The 7,285-nt window shown below is 44.1% G+C and overlaps 1 pseudogene; it reads right to left on the bottom strand.

Annotated features, from left to right (window-relative positions):
- Positions 1-6,494: 6,494 nt before the first annotated feature.
- Positions 6,495-6,668, bottom strand: LOC133365698 (U1 spliceosomal RNA; annotated as a pseudogene).
- Between the last annotated feature and the right edge of the window lie 617 nt (positions 6,669-7,285).

The raw sequence follows: 7,285 nt of genomic DNA on the forward strand, positions 1-7,285 counted from the left end.
GGTTGCCACGATTTTTTTAGTTTTGGTTTTCGGTTATGAATCCTGACTGGTTGTGGGATGCTGAGTATTCTGCCTTTCTCATAGGAATCTTCTTGTGATTGGTATGGTATTGCATTTAGGAAAGCATCACTGTCTTTTGTTTTTGTTTTTCTGTTTGCATTTCATTTACCTTTAACCTTACATCCTTACATCCCTTACATCCATAGAAGCAACAGCTGTGGTTCCATGCGTTCCGCTAAACCCCCTAAAACCCACTGATAGCAGTTTGTTTCTTTCCCAATAGTGGTAAAAGAGAATTCATATATTTGGAAGTGTGGCTGCAATTGTTCCCAAGCTGCTGCCTGTGAAGGTAGACCAAACCATGTGTGTTTTCTCTCTGTCAGTAATTGCTCACTGGAATTGGGTTGGCTGTCAAAGTGACTTTATAGCAGCCCACAGGGGAGACAGAAAGGTTAGAGAATCTTCTTACTCATACTCATTTCTCAGACCTCTTTTTGAAGTAAAGGGTCAAATCTATAAAGATGTTTGGAGCAGCCATGTTAAAAGATAGGGGCAGGGCATTCCAGACAGGGGATTGCCAACTCTGCTTGGATATGGATGTCTTAGCAGAGGATCCCTAGTCAAGCTTTACCAACAACACAATCCAAATTATATCTACTCAGAAGTAAGTCCTGTTGAGCTCTATGGGGCTTAGTCCCTTAGTAAGTGTGTTTAGAATTGCACCCTTCAGGGGTGTCCATCTTTACTCCTAAATGCTGCCATCTAACATCTCCACAACAGTAGGCTCCTTTCTTCCTACAATGGCCTTCTGGTGACTGGTCTGTCTGAGGGCACTTAAACCCTTCTTGCCGAAAGCAAGTTTGCTAGATTAAACATTCCCTACCCAAGATCCATCTTTTAGCTAAGATTTATATATTGATTTCCAGTCAGAGATTTTTTAATTATATGCTCCAAGCAACTGTGATTGATGCTTAATGTATCATGCTTAATGACTTCCACCCCATGACTTCACTCAGGCCCACCACCCTGACATCACTAGGGCCTACCCCAGAAATCTCAGGTTTTGGGATGCTTCTGACCTGGCAACCCTAGTGCTGAGAGTTGCTAGGAGATGCCCTGTTCCCCTCAAAGAGGTTCAATCAGAGCGGCTAACTGTTAAACCACTCTGGCCACTGGAGTTCTTTCAGGGGAATCGGCATCTGTTCTCAGCACCCTTCACAAACTACACTTCACAGGATTCTCTGCGGGAAGCCATGACTGTCTCAAGTGAAATCAAAGTCTGGTGTGGGTGTGGCCCTCTGACTAGGCAAGCCCAGCAGCTGTGAATCTGGCTTTTAGAACACTGTCAGTTGGTTCTTACTGAGCATGCCCAACATTATCGTTGAGTTCAATGCTAAATTTCTTAAATTAATTAAAGATCAGCCAGGATTTTTTTTTAACTTTTAAACTGTAGAAGATGAAGGTCAGAGTATGGGGAGAAATCAGTAATAGGATTACTGGTATTGTGTGAACCTGGTTGATTTTTAATTAATTTCAACAGATTATGAGAACTCTGACAGAAAGAAGTCCAAGAGGGGTCTGGTTTTTTCTGTCTTCTTCAATTCTCTCCTAGTGTTTCATGTATCACCATGAAAACTTAGAGGGTTGTGAAGCAAGTGTTTCTGAGTTCAGGACTATATGTTTTGTAGGGTTTTGTTTTGAAATGAGCCTATGGGAAGCATAGAATGGCATGTGGGGTATTTTCAATTTAACATTGCAGAATGTGAAAAATTCATGCCAACTATAGTATGCAGCTATTCTCATGGCTGTATAATAAATAGGTAACCCAGGGTTGTCCTGAATCCCACTTCTGCAGAAAGCTTAATTTCCTTCCATGTGCCACCCAGTCTACATGTAAGAGCATGAAAAGCTTAAATTTCCTTAAAGCAGCAGGTCTAATTAAGCCATATGGGTTACATAGGAAGAGAGTTTGCTCAAAACAGGGTGGAAAATCCTAAATGACAGAGTCTAAAGGACATTTAGGGAGCCAGTGTGGCACAGTGGTTAGAATGTTGGACTACAACCTGGGAGACCAGGGTTTGAATCCCCACACAGCCATGAAGCTCACTGGGTGACCTTGGGCCAGTCACTGCCTCTCAGCCTCAGAGGGAGGCAATGGTAAACCCCCTCTGAATACCGCTTACCATGAAAACCCTTTTCATAGGGTCGCCATAACTCAGGATCGACTTGAAGGCAGTCCATTTCCATTTTTCAAAGAACATCATGAATCATCTATGTCTACATTTTATTATCCTCAAATGTAAACCAGGGCTAAGCAGAATTAAAAGGGCACTTCAGGAGGGCGGGATTTTGAATTCACTTGGGGGTATTCATGAGGGCTGGGGGGATGAAGAATTTCCTCTGCATTTTATATGTAAAAAATGTCCTGTGCACAGGGTTCCAGAGGGAGAACTTCAAGTCTTGTCCTCTGTGTCTCTCTAGGAGAGTTAATGAAGGTGGAGTTAAGAAAAGGGTAATAAGTGTTTTTTATTATTATTAGGAAAGTATCAGGAGAAGGTTTTATTTAAGTTTTATGGTGGCAGCAGAATTATAGGGAATAAAGGAAATTTATATGGCATGTGAAGAAGTTCTGGTAAGGCAGATCCACCACAGGTTGGTGGCTATCTTCATATTTGGTGTCACAGTGGTGGGATAGGAACCCACATCCTGCATACGATGGTGGCATTAATGAGAAAAAAACCTACAGTCTTCAGGGAGATGCAAGAGTAACTAGGAATGAATGTGGGAAAATAACTTTATACATACTGAGAATTTAACCCTCTTCAGGCATACTTATTCCCAGGTTAAGTGGAACACACAAATCCCCACTCCCGAAGGGAACTCCCCACCAAAGGGAACATTCTAGTTCCAACCCCATTATTATTCCCATTGCCTTCCACAAGATGGAGTGAGGGAGCTCCAGTACTGAAGCAGGCTCTCCGTGTGTCTTAGCACGCCGAAAATTCAGGGCTCTATCACATTTGGGGAGCTTCCAAGAGTACAGGAGACTTCCCATTTCACAAGGTTGCCCGCTAATTTGTCTATGGGTAACAGGGATTAAGGTTACAGCTAGCACACTTCTCTCTATAACCACCTCATGTGATTAGTTAACTCGGAAAGAAGAACACTGGAAGAGGGCTTTTGTTGCAATGACATGGGTATTGGAGGATTAAACAAGTGGCTCACACAAAATGAACTTTGAAAAGAGATTTGGAGGAAGAAAGAGGGATGTGAAGGAACAAAAATCTTGGAGATATTTCATGATATGAGGTATTTAATCTCTGATTTTGGTAACATTGTATACTTGTTCAGCTGTGTTTGTACCTAGGTGATAGATAGTTTGTACGCAGCTGAAAAACAACAGAATAGAAATTGTGCATAGGTAAGAACAAGGAAAGAGCAAAAAATGGCTTAACACATTGAAATGTGACGAGAGCCTGTTAGATGCTTCAGTCATCTGAAAAGTCTTATTGCAGAGAATGGAAAAACTTTTTTCCATCCAAATGTCTGAGTTGTTTGGCTACTGCCATAATTATAGAAGCCCAAATACCACAGGAAAGAGCATTTTTGTGGTATTTCAAATGGAAATATTGCCAGAGACCTCTTTATTGTGGCTTTTTTTCCACTGCAGACAAGTAGGTGGTTAATGTAGTTTCCCTACAGGGCGTAATAAAATTGTTCTGGTTTTGTTTTCAAGTTCTTTAAAGAGATTATGTGTCTGGTGACAATCTTGTCAGATGCAACTAGCGATGACAGTTCAAATTCATGAGAGTGAAAATAGACCCTAACTGATAATTTCTTATTTTTATGAAGGGGGAATGTTACTTCATATCTTTAAAATGTTAGGTTATCCGTTTCATTAGAAATAATCCATTCAAAAACTGCATTGCTGAGTGAAAAGTGTTGAGTTTCATTATGAAAATATTTATGTAGCCTGGTTGGGGTTGCATAGCAGTGTACACCTATGGGAGAAAACAGGTATAACTGTATAAAGAAAGCTTGTGTGATGCAAATGCCCTGTCACAACTAAATTGGATAGACAAGACTCTGCTTCCCCACCTTCTCTCTCCCAGACTCTCTCCCTTACTGTTTCTGTTCTCCCTCCTCATGCTCCAGTTTGTAAAATTTAACACTGCCAGGTAGATGCCTGCGATGGGAAGCTTCTGGGCATCTTATTACCTGGGAAGAGAAGTAGCATTAGAAAGAGATGACAGCAATGGAGGGAATGGCTGGGGTGAGGTGTCAGCTTTTCCTTACCTTTGGGGGGAATTCCCCCTAGGGAATTAACTATATCGGCTCCAAGGCAGAGGTAGTTGAAAGCTCCTTTGGGCAGTGTCAGAAGAGGGGCTTGTATCCTCAACCACCTCTGACACTTACCACCAGTAATAATGCCCCATTTCAGCCTCCTCCACCAGCAGAACTCTGCTGGCAGGACTGTTAAGCTTGCAGAGCTTTCTGTGGGTGTACCAGGGGGCTTCCAGCAGCAGAAGTGCCATCCTGCTAATGGGCCTCCCTTTGCACAAGTGGAATGCAGGGTTGGAAAGATCTGTCAATTTCAGTTGTTTCCATTTCTCACCTTTCCAATCTTAAATTCAGTTCTCTACATTTCTGCTGCAATATGTATGTGTCATTTTAAAAAAATCCTCATGAAAATATCTCAGAATCTTAGTGCAAATTTCTCCTAAAAACACATTTTTGAATAATGTGCACATTTTGGCAAGGAATTCCTTCAAATATAACACTTTTTAAATGTTATTTTCACTAATATATTAATTTTATTCACATTTTCCCCTAATAGATGCAACTGTAGATGGTTGGAGAACAACATTGCAAAATTTAGGTGTGCGGATTTTGGATAGCTGTTTGTCAAGAGCCCTGCTGAAGAGGAGGTGGACTGAGGATAACGAAGCAGAGGAGGAGGAGTTCAAGCTGATGAAGGGCCGAGCAGGGAGTTGGACTCAGAAGGCACCCTAGCTTTGGACTTTGAGAGTTCAACCCCAGCAGTTCCAGATATCCCTGTGGAGAGTCAACCTGATCAGCCTGTTGTTTCCCAGCCTGAAGCTTTCCCTGTCCCTGCTCCTGTGTCAGCCACAGGCAGCCCTCCTCCCTCTGAGGGAGAAGACGGGATGGTGAGGGGCCTCCACCTTCATCTCGCACTAGAAGGCGAATGCAGCAGGAAATTCAAGAGGCACAGTTGAGGTGGAGTCTTCACCTGCGTGCATGCTCCCAACAGTGACAGTTAGCACACACAAGCAGGGTGCCCGCCCAGCCTTACTTAAGCTGAGGGAGGGAGGGGAGTAGTTGCTGAGTCAACGTCTTAGTGTAGTGAAGTTGTGCCCAGTTAGACCTAGAGAGATGCTGAGTTCTGAGTAAGCCCTAGGTAGATTCATGAAGTGCACTGAACTGAAACATTTTCTTACTACAATAAAATAAAAAACTACACCTGTGTCTGAGTCTTGGTTCTGCAAGTTCAGGCAGGACACTGTTCTTACATTATTTTGAAAAGTGAAAATTTGCTGGATTTATCTTTAAATGGAAACTGAATCAAATTTCTCCCCCATCCCAGTGGAGTGGCACTTGCCCTGTTTCCTATGGCCCTCAGCTGGCCCAATGCTATGTCAAACATGGTGGGTTCACAGCAGCTAGCACTTAATTAACAGATACCAGGCGCCAGCCAGACCATAAATCTGCTAGGCAGGAGGAACCAGGGGCCAGCCAGTGTGTTTACCGTTTGGGAAGCACCAAAGGAGGCAAGGGAGTGGAGTCCTTAAGATAGTGGAAAGGTCCAGAGACCAAGAGATCTGATCAGGCAGGGCAGGGTCTAAGGCATGGGTCAACAGGGGAGCCGGAGCAATGTCTGCAGCAAGGCTTGACTCTAGCAAGAAGTCTCCCTTTCCTTCCAGTCTTTTATGCTTGGCGTTCGAGGCCAGGTGCCTACAATCAGCCTGTGTTCTTGCGAGCTCTCCTGCTCCCTAATCGAGCTGATTGCCTTCATTGCTGCAACACCTGTTGGTGTATTCTCTCTGCTGGAGAAGGGGCAGCATCCTGGTCACTTCCCAACTCTGACAGGTGGGCTCCTTCAGGGGCTTGCCCCTGGTCTGGCTAAGGATCCTGAGCTGTCTCCTTGTTTGGCCCCTCTCCTGGGTCTGCAGTCTCCCATTCCTCTTCCTCCTCGGATGAGTCCTCTGAGGTGGGCATGACACACTATCTGCAGGATTACACCCTAAACTGTTTTTATTAATAGAGTACACAAGAGTGGCAGCATGGATTTTTCGCATTCTGCAATGTTAAATTGAAAATACCCCCCATGCCATTCTGATGCTTCCCATAAGTTCATTTAAGCTTACAAAACGTAGTCCTGAACTCGGAAATGCTTGCTTAACAACCATCTAAATTTTCATGGCAATACACAAAACAATCGGAGAGAATCAAGAGTTCATAGTGTAAAAAGAGAAAGGAAAAAACCAACCCCCTGCATTGCCTGTTAGTGAATTTCCCTACCACAAATTATGCAGTCGAGTTTCCCACATTTCGGGAAATCGCAGAGGTCAGCACACCCAGAGTGCAATGGATGAGCCTCACCCTGGGAAAAGCATTAAATGATAAGGCCAGGCATGCTCAGTAAGAACCAACTGTCAGTGTTCTAAAAGCCAGACTCACAGCTGCTGGGCTTGCCCAGTCGGGGCCACACCCACAACAGACTTTGATTTCCTGTGAGACAGTCATGGCTTCCCCCAAAGAATCCTGGGAAGTGTAGTTTGTGAAGGGTGCTGAGAGGGGACTCTTATTCTCCTGACAGAGGGCTCATCCAGACGACTGCAAAATGTGTGACATGCCCATGTATATTCATTATTTTTCGGTCGTCCAAATGACGTCTCGCGCTGTTACGCATTTTCGCGGGTTAAATCCACTCCTTGAAATACCGGCAAAAATGCGATTTGCTGTTTAAAATCAGGAATCATCCGCTGTGCCTTCAGGAGTTAGGATGCAATACTGCGGACTTTACAGCTGATGGGCAGTTCTTGGGCGTTTCCCCTTGCCCCTTCTCCTCATTCCAGCCAATCGCATATCTGCACTTTTGCGCATGTGTGAGAATAACCCTGGGAAAATCGAACCAATCATCGCAATGGTGGGGTGTTGGGGGGGGTCTGCAACTACTGCGCAGATGCATTTTATTTTTTGACAGCCTGAAACTGGGCGGCCGCTCTGGGTTAGATCTGCAATGCACAGCAAGCGAGAAAGGGGG

The sequence above is a fragment of the Rhineura floridana genome, chromosome 10 (assembly GCF_030035675.1).
Source record: "Rhineura floridana isolate rRhiFlo1 chromosome 10, rRhiFlo1.hap2, whole genome shotgun sequence".
NCBI lineage: Eukaryota > Metazoa > Chordata > Lepidosauria > Squamata > Rhineuridae > Rhineura > Rhineura floridana.